Genomic DNA, 21,157 nt, shown 5'->3' on the forward strand with positions numbered 1-21,157 from the left:
GTGCTTGTAACGAAGAGCTATTTATTTCTCACAGTTCTGGAGGCTGAGAAGTCAAATATCAAGGCCATGGCCTATTCAGTGTTTGGTGAGAGCTTGTTTCCTGATTCACAGACAACCATTTTATTTGTGTCCTCACATGGCAGAAGGGGTGAGGAAGCTCTTTGGGGTCTCTTTTATTAGGGCATTAATCCCATTTATAACTGCACCACGCTTATGACTTAATCACCTCCCCAAGTCCCCACCTCCAAATAACTTCACATTGGGGATTTGTTGCAACATATGAATGGTGGGGGGGGGGTGCTAAAAATGCAGTCTATATCAATTCTTTAATATTGCCATTAATTATATTAATTTTCACATATCCTCTTGTTCTGATTTTTTGTTGTGTTGAACAGATCAATCCATTTGTTTAATTTTATTTGGTCTGCTCTTCCCTAGCTCTTTCCTAGCAGAAGCATGTGTTAGCAATGCATCAGTCCCAATTCTTCATAGTCCACCAGTTAAGCCTGCTTTAACTTGAGAACTGCAAGGGAACTTTGGCACATAGGACCCTGTCCGAACCCCTGCACTACGAGACTTGACCAAACTCTAGCATAGCTTCTAACAGCTTAAGACCCTGTCACCAGGAGGAATCCAGCTCCCTTTAAAATGCCCGCTCGAGAAAGCACGAGGCTGCCCAAAGAATCTGACATTTGTTCCAGCCAACATCTCCCTTTCCTAGAACATTTATTTAAAAAAAGCTTACAGTTTTTTAAATTCTACCACTGTTTCTTTGAGAAATATATGTATGTATCTCCTACCACACAGGATTGTCTTTCTCAAGGACCTGAGAGCCATTCCTTTGAAATATCTATCAGGGAGGATAAGGTCTCCGTCTCTCAGACTCTCTGGCAGGATAAACTCCTAACTTCATAACTGCCAGCAACAGATACAGCTGGGCTAAGTGCATGTATTCTGGCCAACCCTGACTGATCATACTGAGACCTGCCTTGCTACCTCCTCACTCCCTTTCTCTCCTGTAAAGCACCAATCAACTCTGCACAAATTGGAGTGAAGCTCAACTCTTTCCCCTACTATCATTAGTTGCAGAATAGAATCTACTTTTACCACTTTAACTAATGTCTAGCTTTATCTATTTTTGACCAAATGGAGTGAAATTGATGATGTTTCATAATAAGTTAAATGTACAAACAATTCTTCAAAATGGACAAATGAGATATCATCTTCAAAATTACTTCCATTTCTAACCTTAAATTATATTTATAATGAGTACTTTACTCAAATTAATGAACAAAATAAAATCAAGCTTTCATTAAAGTTGATAACCTTCACCATCCACTTTAATAGTTATTGAACTTTCAAAAACTTTGAGTTAACCTGTACAATACGTTCTTTCTGATTGTAAGCATTTAAGAGTATCTGTTAACTCTACACCATTTTTATTTTATTTTATTGAATCTAGTGAAGGCAAACATAACTTCACTAGATACAGAGGAGGAAAATAATAAATGAAGCGCTTCTGACAATTATGAAAAGCAATGCATTGCATATTATTTAAGAAACACATTTTAAGAGTATTACTGTTCTTAGAAATTGAATCAGGTACATGAATTACTTGTTTCACATTATTCAGGAAATAGTAATTAAAAATAGGAATAAAATAAAGGCAGTTGTTTTTCCAAATTCTGATGAACAAAGATTCTTTAGGAATTTTTAGATCTATTAAAAATTATCCCAAGGTTGCAAACCAATCAGAGGTAAATAACTAGACTCTTCCTTTGTGCTAGTTTTACATTTAATTCTAGATCTTAACCATGTCTTATATTTACTATTTTTAAAATATTTTCTACTTTTGCATATATTTCATTTAAAAATGAGTTTACTCAGGTTAGTTTGTAGTTTTAGAGTCTCTGCAGTAAATGGTAACCTAGATTTACTTTTTTATCTCAAGTGACAACATCTTTTACGTTTATGAGTTAAAATATAGGGAGATGGACAGACAGATAGATAGATAATGGATAGCAAGCAATTATTATAAGAGAAAAATAACCTGATGGTACGATTAAAATAAAACATTTCTGCAAGACAGAAATTATAATTGCTTTGCTGAACTTAAGCTGCACTTTATACTCTGAATAAATTAGGCCATTATTATTCTATGTTCAAATTCCTAAGGGTACCTTGCCTTTGGTTTGTATCTATTTAATTCAGATCAGTTAGTGAACACCTTTGGTTAATGTCATGATATTTCCATTATAGAATTCAAACTCTGCTGAAAGAAGTGTGTCAAGTTGCTACCCTTCGGTGAAGGTGCATTCCATTAAGGACTCTTTCATTTTGGAGATTCTTTAGAACATGTTTCAAGAGAAGAAATTATTAAGAAACACTATACAAAGGTACAATTGATTCACAGAATCTTTCTTGCTAACATGTGCTATTTTTGCACATTTATCTTTTCTAATAAAGTCTTTCATAATTTTTCTTTTTCTTCAATTGTCCTGTTCCAGTCCATTTTCTTGCACTCCCCTATCCAATATATTTACCTGTCACATTTTTATTATTTTCCAATGAATCCTATGAAGAAGAGCTATTTCAGTTGAGTAGAGCTCACAGTTTTCATTATAGCCAATCAATTGTGTGAGTAGTGGTAATGAATAATCAGAATATGTGAAAAATTATCAAAATAGAAAAGAGTAATAAATATAAATGAGACAGGACTAATCATTCCCTGAATGTTGCCAGCATAATATTGCTCTTGATTTCATATGAAATGAAAATTACAAAACATTTATCAATTTGTTTTATCCTGAATACAAATGTCAGATCATATAGGATGTTCCTGTGAATACAGAAAATAGAAAATACTAGGTAAAGATGGTCCATATACAGTTTAAGTCATAAATTTAAAGTGTTTGTAGTCATAAGTAATTTTGGCCACAGACGTTTCAGAAATCACATTTAGAAGCTTGCAAACACTTGACGTGCTTGAGAGCTTATTTTTTCCTAGTTTACTAAACTCATAGGCAAGAATCCCACTGAGAACAAAAGTATTATTATTCATTAGTTCATTTTGTTGACCTTGAGATGTCAGCACCATGTGTACAGCTAGCAATATTGTAGGTAAATAAAAAAAAAAAGAGGAACTCAGCAAAATGCATAAGTAGGAAGAAATGTTAAGAAAAATGTTCTTTTCTTAAGGCTTGAGGTAAAAGATTAGATTATAGTTTGCAGAAACAAGGGCACATAGGAATTGCACACAATGATCATGATTTATGGAAGTATTTTGGAAGGTAGAAAATCAATATATATTCTAAAAGGTTTGTTTTGTTCAGATTAATCTGAACTGCTCCCTCTCCACTCACATCACACTGGCTTAAATGTGATAGTGATTTAAAATATACACACACATACACACATTTAACGTCGGAATACTTTATTCTAATTAAAATAAAGATTTATGCATGCATTTAGCTTCAAGGCTTAAATATAAAAATAATTTCTAGAATACTTCATTTAGAGTTTTGAAATTTGAATACCTTAATAGTGTTTGGTTCTGGAAATTTTAAGAATTAAAACTGATGAATCAATGGTCTAAGTTTAAAATGCTCTAGATTGTTAGGCAGAATATAATCTCAGTTCTAACCTCCTGTTGTTTCCTTTTCTCCCAGATTGTATGAAATCATTAACTGAATAATGATTTTTAAAAAGTACTGGTTTATGAGGTCATAGGAGCAAAGACATGATAACATGAATCATTTCATGAATTTTGTAAGACAAAGTCTGAGTATATTTCATGGCAGAGTGTAGCTTACATAATGTCATATGCTATATATCAGTATTTTATGCTCTTCAAAAATATTTAAATGGCTTAATTGCCTTTCTGTTAGTAAGGCATTTGCCCTGGAAATGTTTTGAATTCATTGCTTTTGTGTGTTTCATTCTCCATGGATACACACCCAAACATTTAAATAAGTCGCATCACTTGCAGTTGACCATTCAGAAGTCTCTATCTCCTAACAAAAAACATTAACTCAAATTTATATAGCTATTTCTTTACGTATTTCCAAATGGCAGTTGTCTCTTTAACAAAGATGAATTCTTAACATAGTAGCAACTATACAATTTAGTTGGTTGGATGACAACACTGGTTATCCACAATCAGGCACCTTTCCTAAATAGAATAGGAATTTTTAAAAAGTCACCAGAAAAGAGAAGGTTAAAAATAGAAGATTGAGATTGAAATATCGGCATGGGCGTCACTTAAATTCATTCTCTACTGCAGACTCCATCAATGACAATACATATGGGATACACCATAGGTACAGACTAAAATCTTGCAAATCAGTAAATAACACTTTTTCATCTTGATTTGTGATTTGTGATTTCACCTTGATTTCATCTTGATTTGTAATATCTTACCTGACTAGAAAATTCCTTGGTGGCTGCCTTTCTTCCCCTCCCCCATCCCATCGTCTTATGTGTGTTGCTGCACAAGAAGTATAATGTCAAACTAATTCTCTTGCTTTTGACGTTAACTTTTGTTTTACCTGTCTGGAAGTTTGTATGGTTTTCCGCTTCCATTTTAGAGTTCAACATTTTTACCAGTATTTCTGCTCAACCCTGCTAAAACTGAATTAGCCTTTTAAATCTTTTGACTCAAAATCTTTTTAAGTTAAATAAAATTGCTTCTACTATTTCTGAAAAGTCCCCTGTTTTCCACCATATCTTTTTATACTTCTAAATGTCCATCCCTTGTATTTTTTTGCATAGGTTTTTCGCATTGCTTTAATTTCCTTATCCTTTTTGTCATTATTTTTATTTCTTTATATTTTGTATTATTATTGCACTTGATCTTTCTGAATACTAACGTGGATCATAATAGTAACATCTACTGGCATAATTGCACATTACATTGTAAAAATGTGCATAATTGCACATTACATTGTAAAAATATGTTTTTATTCCACAAATATTGGTTCTAATGTAGTAATGGAAATGCTCAATCTTCTTCCCCCTTTTTCTCTTCCTCTTCTTTCTCTTTTTCCTCCTTCTATTATTCAGTTTGTTACCCGTCTCTTCCAAAGCTTATTCTACTAGCAACAACTTTTCTACTGTTTTGTTTAATTTTCCTCTGTGAGCCTGAGAGGTCACCTTATGTTTAATGCTATTTTCTTTTCAGATATTCATGATACAATTTATGCTTGCTGCCAGATACAGCTGTGGTTTTTAAGTAGTAGCAGTCTCTGTTCTCCAAGCCAGCAATGGCCAGTTTGAGTATTCTTTAGAACCAGTTTCACTGCTATCCACTTTTTCAACTACCAAGATTAGAGCTCTGTTCCATCTGACTCTGTTGGGTCCCCCAAAACCCAAAGTCAAGCTTACATTCACTAGGTGTATCCTGCCTAGAAACAACTGCCGGTGATGGAATGCAGAGGTGAGAACAAGAAGCATTTGTTCAAAATAGATGAAAGCAGCTTTCTGACAGTATAATTTTAGAATTATGCTGTGCCTTATATATGCAAGCACTTTAATACTATAAATAATATCAATTGTAGGAATATTTATTAAGCTCTTAGTATATGTTAGTCACAGAGAACATGTTAGCCTTAAGGCTTTGGTTGTTAGAAACAAGGAGCAAATGCAAGTAGTGCTTTATGCAAACTTCTCATACCTGCACACAAAGTATTAAAAAGATATTTTTTAAAGGCAGTGATTTTAAAATATTTAAAATATTACTGATTTTTTAATAGAGGTTAAACTTTTTTCTTGTGTGTGTGGAGGTAAAAAGTACAATAATTATTGGTATAGTCCTGTGCCTGTTTTGATTCATGCTAAGGTGCCAGCACTTTTACTCTTCATTGCTTTGTACCATCAGTGAAAAATTCAATATAGTAAAAAAGGTGAAACGTGCCTTGGTAGTGTTATAAAAATAGTTTTGACTTGGTGAAATCCCAACACTGGCCCCTATAAAAGAAGGAGCTTCAAGGATCCAAGGACCACACTTTAGGAATCAATGCCCTCAGAAATCTTAGGTATCAACAGGTACTGGCACCAGCTTAAGGGGAGAGGCGGTTTGTCCAAAGAAAGGAAAACCAAACCAAACAAAAAACAACCAAAAAAAAGGAAGCTGAAAGCTGCTAACACATTTCTCTGATTCTCAATTTTGTTCTGAATTAGCAGTGGCCATCTAATTAACGCTGGATAATTTATAACACATCGCGAATACGAATACCTATCACAGCCATGCTCTAGTCATTAACTGTACTTTAGTAGATTCATTTCTAAAATGCATAACTCCTAGAGTTTAACTTTTATTTAAATACATAATTTTCTTTGATTTTACTGGTGTCCTTAAAGACAACTATTTTCCCAAATCATTTATGCTGTACAAATAACAACAAAGAAGAGTTAATCCATAAGAGCTTACTTTCCAAACCACAAAATAAACCAAATACAGTATGTACTATGTTAGCTTTACACTCCCGACCCGGGGAGGACCTCTAAATATATCTTTTCATTTACATTGTTTTTCAAAATAGTTTCATTATACTTCAGCTTATCAGCAGAAAAAGAAAATTTCCATCATGCATTGTAGAGCTTGTGGTGCTCTCAATTTTCTTCACCATGTTAGTGACCCACCCAGAAAGGAAGGGTTTATATATGCAGACCACCTCTGATGTAGTACAAATGATAATTTCTCAATGTCCAAAATCCACTTCTCTGAACTGGTATATGTGCTCTATTGTCTTCTATTTCAGTATTCATTAAATGTTATTCCATTGTCCTCTAACGTGCTGTTGCATGACAGGTATAATGTCAAACAAATTCTTTTTCTTTTGGTGTTAATCTTTGTTTTTCCTATCTAAAATTTTTTATGTTTTTTTTGTTTCCACTTTAGAATTTAATATTTTTTTACGAATATTTCTGCTCAACCTGGATAAACCAAATTAGCTAATATTTAATTTTTTAATGGTGTTAAATCTTTCTTCTGCCTACTCAAATCCACTTTTGAAACCCTCTACTGAAATTTTCATTTTAGTTATTTTAGTTACTTTTCAGCTCCAAATTTTTTCTTTTAGATTCTCTACCTTTTTATTGCTATTATCACTTTGTTCATATATTGTTTTCTTGACTTCAGCGATGTCTTCCTCTAGTTCTTTGAGCATCTTTAGGATAGTTGTTTCAAGTCTTTGTCTGGTAGATCTGGCATGTCTTTCTTAGAGAAAGTTTCTGCTGTTTTATTTTTCGTCTTTGAACTGGACATACTTTTCTGTTTCTTTGCACGCTGCACCAGGAAAACTTGCTCTGCTGCTTGCGTGGGGGTGAGGCATTGGGCATGGGTAGCCATTGCTGAACTAAGAGCTAAAGTTGACCAAAATTAACCGCAGTTCACCAACTAAGCCTTCTTGTGGAAGTGACAAGCCTTCAAAAGACTACAGAGTTCTAAAACAGTTAACATCAGACAGATTCTCCAGTGTAATTGAGTGGACCGATGGATTTCTGGTGCTTCCTACTCTGTCAGCTTCCTAGAATCCACTGACAATGAGTTGTTCTTTTAAAAAATAAAATTATATCAAAAACCTTCACACAAAGAAAACTGCAGGCCTGGATGGTTTCACTGGTAAATTCTACCAAACATCTAAAGAATTAATATAAATAATACACAAAATCTTTGTAACAACAGAAAAGGAAACACTTTCCAATTAATTCTAGTGGGCAGCCATAACCCTGATAGCAAGAGCAGATTAGGATATTACAAGAAAAGAAAATCATAGACCATTATCCTTCAGGAATCTGTATGCAAAAATAAACAAACAGAATCACCCCCAAATATTAACATACTATTGGTAATTAAATACAGAAATAGATAAAGTAATATATTATAATAGAGATGAGTGATTCTTAGAAATAATGAGTGGGTTCACATTTGAAATCAGACAATGCAATTCACCATATTAATAGACTTAAAAACAACAGCTGCAGAAAAAGCATTGACATAATATAGCAGCTATTCATTATGAAACCTCACAGCAAACAGAAACAGAAGCAAGCATATCCAATCTGATGAAAAAGATCCATGGAAAGCCGAAACTAGTATCATATTTATTGGCAAAATACTAATGCTTTTTCTGTAAGATTAGGAATAAGTTGAAGATTCCTCTTCTCATTACTTTTATTTAATAGGTATTGCATGTCTTAGCCATGATAAAGGAAAGAACAATCCAAATATTTAATGATTTAGAAGGAGGAAAGCAACTCTATTACAGATGGTGCAGTTTTGCACAGAGAAAATCCTGAGTCTAACCCAAACTATTAGAACTAATAATAAATTAACAATGTCACTGCATATAAAGGAATTATACAAAAATAAAATAAAGTTCTATATGCTAACCAAAACAAAGATTAAAAAATAAGACTGATTCAAATTACAAAAGCATTCAATACTATAAAATGCTTCAGAAGCTTAATAGTATATGTCTAAGGTCTCTAAACTATTGAAATTAAAGAACTACAAAAATGAAAAGCTATTCAATATATATTGGAATATTCAATATGGTTAACATGCTAACCATACAATCATAAGTTCCCCAAACAATCCATAAGTTCAACTCATTTTTTATAAAAACTGACAGATTCTAAAATATGTATGAATATGCAAAAGATCTAAAATAGCCAAAATAATGTTGAAATAAACAAAATGGAAGAAATCAGACTTTTCAATTTCAAAGTGTATATACAGCTGGATTAATCAATAGACAAAATTGAAAAACTAAAATCCATTAAGATTAAAATATCTGCTTATTCAAAAGATACTATCAAAGAAATAAATATGCAAGTCAGACTAGGAGAGAGGATTTTTGCCAAATATGTACTGGATAAAGGACTTATATCCAGAACATACAAATAATTTCTACAGAAAATAGAATGACCAAATTACTTGAGTTCCCTCTCTCTATCTGACACATACACAAACACACAGAAACACATACATGCAAGGGCACACACACTCCCTTACACATAGAAAAATTTCCAGGAACATGAATAACTGCTAAATATTATTTTCCAATAAAATGCAAATCAAGCCATAGTAAGATTACTTTACATACCATTAAGAATGACTAATATGAAAAGGTGACTACACTACCTATTGATGAGAAGATGAAGAAACTGGAATATTGTTGGTATTTTTGTCCATGAGTAAACACATAGCTACAATGAGACATAGCAAATGCTATGTCCTGGGTATTTACTCAAGAAAAATGAAAACGTATCTCCACAAAAGTCTTGCACAAGAATCTTCATAGCAGATTTGTTCAAAATAGCAAGAAACTAGAAACTTATAAAACACCCATCAAGAAGAATAGAATAAAGTGTGATAGTCATACAGTAGAATATTACTCAGTATTTAAAATGATGAACTAGTAATACTCACGTGGACATGCATGAACCTCAAAAGCATTACACTGAGAAAATGATTGAGTGGATAAAGTCAGACATAAACTGTATATAATGTATAATTACATTTATATGAAATTCTAGAAGAGGCAGAACTCATTTATGGTAATAAAAATCAGTGCAGTGATTGATTAGGTATTGGGAAAAGGGTGTTTTACTGGAAAGGAGCATGAGGGGACTTCTGGTATAAATATACCATTTCTTGATAGAGGTATTGATTACACGGATGTTATACATTCTCCAAAATTGAAATTATATCTCATAAATAATAAAGAGGAAATAGTATCTATCTCTTCATTTATCCATCCATTTATTTATCTTTTTATCTATCAAACAGTGTTAAAAAAAGGACCTTACTTAGGTCTGAAATGTTAGAGACCATACTCAATATATTACACATTGATTAAATTAAATCAGCGCCTAACGTACATGGAATCAGAAATCAATCTGTCAAATTTAATTTGGAAATTGTAAACAGATTTTCCTTTTCTTCAGTGTTTCTTATTATACTGAGATCTTACCTCCCATTTCTCAGGGAAAGCTGCTTAGGACAAATAAGCTAATTGCATCATTTAAAATGTGTTTTTTTTTTTTTAAACCTTAGCAAAAGTGAACTTCTTAGAGTAAAAAAATTTAAGATTAATCAAGGTAAATGTTATGTATTTGAGAGAGAAAAGTTATTGTTTTACTAAAGTAGATGAGGTTCCCAATTAAAAAGAAAAAAAAAAGAACAAAAAGTCCAGGCAAAAAAAGCATGAGACGTAATCATAAACGACAAACTTGAGACAATTATCCATGAACCAGTCCTCAAGCTAAAAGAAATAATTCAGCAAATTTGCAGGAGCAAGAGATTTGGCGTTGATATAACTTGATTCCTGAGTCAAATTCTCTTCTGGCTCAAAGTCTAGGGCAGAAGAAAAGGTTCAAGCAGTAGATTCTACTACAGAGTTAATCTGAGAGCTATAAGAAAAATTCTGTTATTCCTTGAGTGTTTCGTAAGTAAAATTTTGTTATTCCTTGAGTGTTTCATAAGTGGATGTTAATGACATTTTGTGGAGGACTATTTTTAGTTTCAGGGGTCCATCTTTAACATTCACCCCAGTCATTGTGACAAACAGAAAGCATTCCCCACACATTTCCAAATGATCCCCTGGTAACATATGCTGCCTCCTCTCTTTTTTTCCTCGCCACCACCTTGGAAGCTACTAACCTAGAACTTTTAGGAGACCACATTACTTTCAGGGAAACTCTACATTGGGTCTGTGACCAGTGTGATAGCGAAAGCCTTAAGGGAGCTGTGTTGGAAAAGAGACTATGAATGGACTTAGAGAACACTGAAATACACAATGTGGTGAGAAGAAGCATTCAAACATTAACCAGCCTACTAAGAGTGCAAAAGATAGGCTGAGTGCAGTCTACTGTAACTAAAAGATCCTTGAGAAAAGTAGGAAATCAAAGAACTTATGAAACTGGTGGTCAAAGGCCATGTTGTAATGAAGGGCTTCAACAGTAGAGGCACATAGACAATGGCTAGAAACATACTAAGTGATTTGAGAGCTCTGTGGATATCAGGATGGACAAAGAATGTTTATGAATTAAGCAGCCCACAAGCTCTGAGCAAGGATGATTTATAATTCCAAACTTGATCACTAGTCCTGAACTCAGATCACTTCCAGAGTTCTCAGAGGAGGACAGAAGAGATTCATGAAATTATTTTAGAATGGTTAAAAATATCAGAATTTTAAAGGAGAGATTTTTTTTTTTTTACCCTTACTTAGCAATACTGAGTTCATTCCAACAAGAAGAAATAAGTTTCAGCTAAATTGAGCTCAGTCATAAATAAGTTACCTTGGGGCACTGAAATCTTGCTTCAATTGAGTTAAGGGTATATAGTAAGGATTTTTAAGAATACTTGCATAGTGTATATCTTTATCTGTAGATGAGTAAACACCCCAGATATAAGCTGAAAAATAAAAGATAGCTTGTAAGAGCATTAAGTAATGCTGTGCAGAAAAGATGCATACTCTCAGAGTTATTATCAATTTTACAGTATTGTGTAAGTTTCAAAGTATATTCAAAAATTTGTCAAATTCTTAGGCAGAAAGAAAAGGGTGAGTAGCAAGAGAAAATTAAGAAGCATAGAAATATATATTTAAGGGTCAAATATTGGACTCTGTATTTTTGAAATAACAAAATCTCTTCTCAGAGTTTTGGTAATAAAATTGGAGCCTGAAGCAGTGGCCTGGGGCATCAGGTAGAGTAGCCTGGGCTACACAGAGATCATTTTATCTTATATCTATAAAGGACAGCTGTCTATGAAAGCAAGACGGAAAGGATGGTAATCTTAACCATTAACATTTAAGGAGTACTTGTTCGGCTCTCTTCTAAGAACTTTATGGGAATTAAATCATTTTCTCCTCAGAGGACTCCTCAATAGTAGATAATAAAGTTAAATTACTTTATGGTTAGTAGCTGAGATACAGAGAAGCTGAGAAACTTGCCCAAGTAATAGAGCTAGTAAATGGTATACAGCCGGGGGATCTGCCTCTAGAAACTTCAGTAGCAAGTACCACAAAATATTATTCATAATTAAACATATTACTCCTCAGAAAAAGGAGATGTAGACTTTACTCAGTACACAGACTAACATGTGGAATATGGAGGAATGTTTAAGACAAAGATTCACATCCCAATATATTAGTATAAGGGAATAGCCGAGTCAAAATCACCTAAACATTATTTACTGGAGATGCATTGATATATTAGACTGAATCACATGGCAGATAGACGTTGGCTATATGATTCCTCTTACGTTTAAGTGTAAATATTGCATGTATATATCATATTAAAATAATATACTCTATAAAAATGTGTCTTCTATAAGAATAAAAATGCCTATTTTTCCAGGTCTTTGGAACAATTTTATTATATGTTCATACAGGACACAAAAAATGTCAATACTTTCTATACAGAAATGTATACAACATTAACTATACAAGTGACATTCTATGATATGTCCAAGATTTATTTAAAAGAAAAGTAAAATATAGGAATATATCTGAAGAAAATTCAAGAAAAAATTTATAAAATTTAAATAATATTAGTAATAAGGTAAGACATAATTTTTAAAATATAAAATAAAAAAATAAAACTTATGCATGAATTAACTCATAGTTTTTCTGTGTTCTCAATCAAGAAAATTAATATTCAGAGAGGAAAAGGGAAACAAAAATAAATAAAAGACAATTGTTGCCAGAGTGAAATAGGTAAAGGCAGAACATATTTAGCTTCCCCAAATGATTCAAGTGTCTAAAGTCAAAGTAATTACAAAATCTCAAGGTCAGAATCATTCTGAAGGGTTAAAGTATCTTTCTAACCTTTTAATACATTTATTATTTACCTAAACCTTTAATGGCTAGATATAATTTTTATCTGTTGTTGCTGATGACTAATGCATTTCTGTCTTTATATTAAACTGGGTTAAGTTTTCCTGGGATATCTTTCTTCCATATGATAGTAATTCAAATACTGGAATACAGCTAGCATTCGAATTGTTCTCTACTTTAAAGCAAAAAAACAAAAAGAAAAAAAAAACGACATTAAAATCCTTTAACTCTTTCTAATTCAATGTAATTTCTCATCTAATTTCCAGATTCATTCATTTCAAAAACAAATTTTGTGCTGATAAAAGTTAAACAGTATTCAAAGAATTCCAATTGTAGCTACTTATTTACACAAAGCCTCTTTTCTTGTTGAGAGGGTTTCCTTGCTCACATGCGTTAGTCCTTATATGAACCCCTTCTCAATCTGTTTTCATTGCCTGGCATGATAAACGTCCTTTAGAGTCTATACCTATTCAATATTTAATCATTTTCAAGGTTATGAATTTTCTCCCAAACTTCATCCTGTATTGATTTTTTTTCCTTTTTCTGGACACTTATGATTTATAATATTTTGGAATATTCTATTATGCTTTACATTATTTACTCTCATAACAATCTAGACTAGGAAGTATTTTTCTCTTTCACCTGTTCTTATATATATGTGTTTAGATCAAAATGGAAAATACCTGGCTAAACCAATATAAATAATGTTAATAAAGAAATACTCATTACCAATTAACTAATGCAATTCTCATTGTAATTAATTTTGCCTGAGTATCGATGCCAAATTATAATAACTAATTATCAATTTTTAAAATTTATCCATTAATGAATTGGAGTTCTTTAGTCTAAGTTGATCCTCTCTCATTGTAATTTGAAATGCTTCTTAAGCAAAGTCAAGTTTAATTCTTAGTATTTTGAAATAAGGAGATATAAGACACTGAGATAAAGATCTCACCAATTTTATGAGCCTCTTATTTTAAACCATCCTTAAAAGCCTACAAACGATGTGTGTTTGGCAATGGTATCCATAGAACGAGAAACTTTCTTCCATGGCTTAATGAGGGGTTTTTTTGTTTTTTTTTTCCCTTCAAGGTAAGTATTTACACACATTTGCTACCCACAGTTCTCCTCCCAATAGACTAGCCTCGACTCAGCCAACTGCATGTGGTTGGCATCAATTCTACACTAGCAATAAGACTGGAAGGTTTCAGAAGAGGAAAAGGGTTCTTTCTCATTAGAGCAATACTATATCGTGAGATCTTTAAACATATAAATTGTAATTTAAAGTAATATTCCTGCATGGCTGCTAACAAAACAGCCTTTACCCTCCTTCTACTTCCTCACTAAAAGAATAATTATTTTATTTGTGCTTTGGGTAACTGGTAGATGCTAATTAGTATAGGGCAACAATGGCATTTCTGTTCCCTTGGCAATGATTGGATTGACACGATTATGCCACAGGTCTAGCCAATAACACCGAAGGATAAATCCAGTGGAGTTTCTGAGGAAACAGTTCAAGTAGGACATAGTACAGAAGCTATTATTGTACTGCCTCTGAATATTGTCATGTGAGGATGTGATGCTTAGAACTCATTGTAAAAGTAGCAGTGTAAAGTCAAAAGAATTGCTTAGAAGCCAAAATAGAAACATTAAGACATTAAATCAACAAATATTTCTTATAATTTATGAAACATATTATCCTGTTTATTTCATTCCCACTTTCTGTTTCTTGAATCCAAAGACATCTTAACTGATGCACTATAAATGCTTGTGATACTGTTTTACTATTAAACAATCAGAACATAGAAAAGTAACTGAATATTTCAACCACGTAATGTAATTAAAAACAATTAAATAACTATTGTACAAACAAAATTTCTGTGGTTCAGAGCTCCTCTTCATTGTTCAACACAACAATATAAAATAAGTCTATCCAACACGTCCCTTATTCACTGGGAAGCAATAACTTTGGCTCTATGGTAGTACCAAATCAGATCATTTTCACGAGCAATACTGAGATTATCTTTTGCTTAATATAGCTGAATAGTTTTGGTTTAAAATTTCATGCTGTTGTCTGAGGAGAAGAGCCTGCAAGTCTGTGCAAACCCATTTTTTTTTCTTTAATCTGTGGCTTCCAGATATTTTATACACTTTAGTTAACAGTAAGCTTTGAGCAATTCATTACATTTTTTATCTGCTTTTATAGAGCTCCCATATTTTTCTGGTGCTCTGCTCCAAGTAAGGCAGTACTTGTATTCATGTCTCCTTGAAAGTGTGTGTTTATTCTTAGATTTCAGGCTAGTTGCTTGCCTTCCAGTCTCGGCTCTCTAATGCATTCAAGATGTCTTAGATTATCTTTCTTTTCCACTTACTTTTAATGTCAGAGTGACACTAGCTTTTTACATTCTAAGTAGAAGCCAGAAAGTACCTACTCCTTTTAATTAGGCCAGCATAAACTCGATACTGAAAGAACATTAAACAGAAAAAAAAATCACACTTCCAACTCTGTTATAAACAGATGCAAAATTACCTCAAAAAATTCTTGCAAATGGAACCCAGCAACAAATAAGGAAAAAGTCATTTTTAATGACAAAAAAGAAAAAAAGTTTAAAAAATATATTATGTGAAAGAGCTTTGTCTTGCAAATTCCAACTAAATGTTGAGATAAGTAAATAAATTCTAAATAAATGAAGGCTATATCCTATTCACTGGTTGTGAGATCCTATGTTGGAAATATATGAATTTTCCTCAATCTGATCTAGAGATTAGGTAGGTGTACGTGTGTGTGTAAATTGACGTATTTCTAAAATTTTTATGGAAATATGAAAAATCAAAAATAAACAAGGACCCATAAAGCTATAGTGATTAAGACAGTGTGGTATTAGTGTGAATTTAGAAATTCTCTAATTTCTATCAGAGAAATAGAACAATGAAATAGAATCCAATAAAAGACCACATACATATGGTCACCTGATTTGTGATAAATGTGACACTACAGTGCAAAGAGGATAGGATGGACATTTTAATAAAAGAAGCTTGTTAACTTAATCTTCATTTCAAAAAATATATAAAACTTCTATCTATCACAGTACACAAAAGGACATTTCAGATTTTTCGCGTATCTTCATATGAAAGGTAAAATTATAAAACTTCGAAAAGAAATACATGAGACTACCATCATGACCCTAGAATAGACAGGCATTTCTTAGACACAAAAATTACTTAAGGATTACTAAAATATTGATTTGGATATATTGAAATGAATAATTTATTTGTTATCAAAAGAAAACCCTGAGATTAAATGTAACCCATAGAGCAAGAAAAGATCAAGGCAGTAGATATTTCTGACAATGGACTAAAAACTATAATACATAAAAAACATCCATATATCAATTTTTTTAAGACATAAAAGAAAGCCAATCCAAATTGATAATCAGCAAAATACACAAAGAGACCATATTAAGGGATGCCCAGCTTAGTAATAAGAATAAGAAAAAGGTGCTCAATATTATTATTAAATAAATGCACACTGAAACCATAATACAATACCATTGCACCTATAACAGAATGCCTAAAGTGAAAAAAAAAAGAAAATATGAAGTATAGACAAGGATATGAAATAATTGGAAATCTCATTTTCTTGTGGTAGTGGTGACTCTGCTGCGCACACTTTGGAAAATTAAGTGGCAATACTTATTAAAGGTGAAAGTATGCATAGCTGTGATGCAGTGATTCTATTTCTAGGTTTATACATCCTGTAGTTTTGAGGAAATTGATTACTGAAAGTGAGTAGAAGGGGCTTTTGTTTCATTCTGGTGATGTTTTATGCCTCGATTTGGGAGTTGGTTATATTAGTGCATTTATTTTGTAAAAATGCACTGAACTATACACACTTTTATTGTACTTCTTTCTAAACATTTTATTATAAAGATTTTTCAGACACCCAAAGTAGGTGAAGTAATTTTATAGCAAACATCAATATGCCCATTGCCTCTGTTATACCATTAACATTTAATTTTATCTGCCTTTTTCATAATAAAGTATCTTCCAAATAGCAATTTACATGATATTTTATATTGTCTTTTATAAATCATGCATGCAATAAATTCTTCTTTAAAATTTAGTATCATTTATTACTGAATATTCTTAGGAATCTTTGATACCTGGAGTGTTTTTTTCTTTTGAGGAATATAATGTGTCTGTATATTCGTGTATATGTTTATGTAGATAATATATATATTAAGAATATATAATGTGTGCATGCATATATATATTTGAGAATGGATACATACTCAAACACACACACGAACACAACATACGCCCATAGCTTATAAATGTATTTTGCAAGCTACCTAACTTATATAGAGATAGGTATTCATAGAGTTTTGAGTCCCAGAATTGTTCTTCATATGACATCCTATATTGGAAGTGAAATAAAAATTATTTCTTGATGATCTAATTTATCAGAATGATACAAAGCTTTGGATAAATAATTCAATTTTTACAGGTATATTAAAAATGCACTTATGATATGATTTTTGCGAAGTGAAAGAAAATGAATGTCTGAAATAATGGAATATGACTAATCGAAAGCATTCACCCTCAGTGATGCCTTATTAAGGCTATTGCAGAATGAGAATTACAATACTATTATGTGACTGAAGGACAAATGGTTTAAATTTGTTTCTATTTCCTCGTTCAGTGGAGAAAAGATGTACAAAGGAAGAGTATCAGAAAGCTTAATACTTAACAACAGTCAAAGGTTTTTAACATGATATGTATGACAGTGTTATTCCCTCTCCAAGACTATTGTGGATTTTTCTAAATTGTTTGTAGTAGGATCATAAGGAATTTACAAATAACCCATGTAAATAATATAAATAACAAATTCCCACTTAGTGAATTGTGTATCATAGACAAGCATTTGCTATATGTATTGTCTTTCTTTTTAATCCTCTCCATTACCCTGTCAGTTTATGTGAACAAGATGCTTCTAGTTCAAAGCTTCACAGTGTGATTTCCCCTGCTTCAATTGTTACAGACACCCAGCTGTCACAAACTCTTCAATTATTTATTTATCCTTTATTTATCTATATCTCAGCAGAACAATGGCTTACTACCACACATCTTTCCTAAGTTTGAATGATCACAAAGCTCATAATATAACTTCTTGAGGAATCTGGCTAGTCTAGTTGAAAGGAGTGAAAATTTGCAATCCAATCAGAACATGCTACTGCTTCTTTCAGGAAACTTTTCAAAAAATATTTTAACTTGAAACTATCATGAACAATTCTGATGATTTACTTGGGGATAAAAAAGCAAATTGTAAATTAGACCCAATGTTTTATTTGTTTAGTTCATAGCTGTTTTTTCTCTTTTACATATGTTCCAGTCAAATGACAATAATCATTGAAAATCAATAATGTCCCTTCATTACACATACTAATATGTTTGCTGGTCTGTGAGATATTATCTGTAAAATATCACTTAAACTAATATATTACAACAAAAATAAAGCTGTGACAATACAAAAAATATCTATTCTTTGTGATTTTAACATTACATTTATGTTTTCTGTATTTAATATTTCTTATAGACAAAATATTTTAAAACTTTAAACTGATTTTTGGTTGTTTCTAAAAGATGAAAACCTGTGAGTTTATAGAACCTCTTTACAGATGGTGCCTTGGACTGTACAGTATCAATGATATTCCCAAATGCAGATGTTTGAAGGATATAACATATCCAAAGTATGGCCATAGTGGTCCTTTTAAAATTAATCAAAATTTCATAACCCTAACATTCTTGAAATCAACTGAATAAGTCATCATTTTCAGCTACCATGCTTCGGGACACGATTATAAAGAAATAAATGTGAATAGATAGTTGCTACAATAGACTGTTTCGAAAGAGTCACTATGAATATAGGAATTTCATTTCACTGTCACAATACATGTATTGTCTCAACCTTATTTCTATTATTTCACTAGTTTTATTGTAACTGTGAGGATATTGGAGGCCAATATTCTCATAAGGAAAATGAAAAGTTTGTACAGTTTATTGCTAAAATCCTTTCAAGCTCTTACATTGATAGATTTATCTCAGTAGTTCAATCAGCTATTCTGTTGCTGAATAACATATTAGGTACTTGCTCAAGTTATTACACTTTTTGAGGTCTGAGTAAATATTAAATTTATCTTAAGAATTTAGCTAAAGTTTTTGATTCAGCATCAATTTTCTGACCCTGAGTATTATATTGCATTAGCAGCATAGTAAACACCATAGAGGATTGTACAAACAGTTCTTTTAGAGAACTGCAATTAAATTCTAAATTCATCTAGTTATGAAACAAAAATAAGCTAATTGAGATATCATAAAAATTGATTACCAACTAAAAGCCTGTGATATACAACTCAGCACTTTATATTTAAAAAATCAGTTAAAGTATATTCTCATAAGATTTACTTATTTAATTACAGTTTTATTACTTATATAAGGTAGTTTATTCAGTAACAGGCTCTGATCCTCTTCACACCCAAACTCCAAATTAATATTCTTTAACTTGAGCGACTTCCTTGGAAAAACTGACACAATTTAGCATATAGTACATTTCAATGCAGAGGAGGATAGAAAACATTTTTTTTCAAATTATGAAAGGTTATTATAGCACCATATTAAGACATAAAGAGAATATTTTAACCAGTATGAGTTTATTCATTTAAAAATAAAATCCTTTGTACTTCTTGATTGAAATGTCATTAAGTTTCTATTTACAGTAATGGCCAACAAATGCCATGGTATATCACCATGGGCAAGATGTACGTGCTTCTTTCCCTGTATGCCTAATCCCACCAACGTTGTTGCAATATTATCCTCTCCAAACTCCTCAGAGCCCTGCATGCATCAGTTATGCCATTCATTCATCTGTCTTCAAACTCTCCCATTTAGAATTCTTCTATCATCATTTAAAGTTTACTCAATTCTGTACTCTTACAACACCTACATGCATGCACACACACATGCTTGCACACCTCCCCACACACACACACACACACACTACTTTCCTCATCCCCATACCTTAAGCTAATAACTGGCTTCCAATAGAATGTCCTTCCCTAGGTCACCAATGGCACCATTATTATTGATCCCAGAGGTAACATTTCATTCCCTATCCCAGCCATCTTTGTTGAAATGACTGAAGTATCTTCGCTTTCCCTTCATTTCTGAAGACCCTCTTCCTTTGCCTTCAGTGACACCACTCTCCACTCAGGCATTTTCTCCATTTCTGGAGTCAGATTAACTGGAGGTGAATCCAGGCTTCATCACTTCCTTGCTGTTAAGATACTGGAAAATTCCTTAACCTCTCTTTACCTCAGTTTTCTTATTTGCAAATTAAGGATAAGAACAGCATTTACATCACTGGCTATCTCTGTGGAGTAAATCTTGCCTTGGTGTTTCTGGATAGAGAGAAGATGCTTGGGCATAGCAGAGAAGAAGAGCACTTTTCCCAGCTGTTATTATTGGTGGGTATCTTGATTAAGTGGCTCCTAATTGATACAGGGAAGAAGGAGCCAACTTAGGCTGCTTTCTCTTGCTAGGTTGGGGGGATCAGAAAACAATAGGTCTGGGAGCCTTCTTATCAGATGGGGTCAAACCAGATGCCTTGCTAATGTGCTATTCCTCCAGCTCCTGGTATCCCAAAGCAGTTCACGTTTTTTACCACCTTTCAGGGTTTTCCTTTGTTTATGTCTTGTGTCATTTCCAGAATTTATAATTCTGCATACTAGGAAGGAACAAGAAAAAAAATGGCTCTGTGGCATATTGTCTGAACCAGGAGTCCATTACATATTTTATACTGAAACATGCTTCATCTGGGAGCCATGGTGACTGGTATTCTCTTTGCTTATAATTACTTCAGGTGTCATATTTGAGAACTGGTTCAATCATGATGCTCTAATATTGCAGAATAACAATATTCTACAAATAATGCTCTCAATGTTCTAATTAAAATTATTTTTTATAAACATCAAGAAAAGTAAAATCTAATGATATAATGGCATAAACAATTGCAGCATAGTAACTTTTTATTCACAGCATCTTGAAGTGAGTGACAAATTGAAAGGAGATAAACAGGATTTTATTTATTCTAATCAAATATTAAAATATGAAATAATACTTCCATTGTTTATTCTAACTAGATAGTAAATTATGTAATAATGGTGAAATACCATGGGTTTTTTATTAATGTGGATTAGTACAAATATTTGGATTGTTTTTTAACCTTATTTATTGAGGTATAATTGGCTTGTGCAAAA

The sequence above is a fragment of the Orcinus orca genome, chromosome 4 (assembly GCF_937001465.1).
Source record: "Orcinus orca chromosome 4, mOrcOrc1.1, whole genome shotgun sequence".
NCBI classification, from domain to species: Eukaryota; Metazoa; Chordata; class Mammalia; order Artiodactyla; family Delphinidae; genus Orcinus; species Orcinus orca.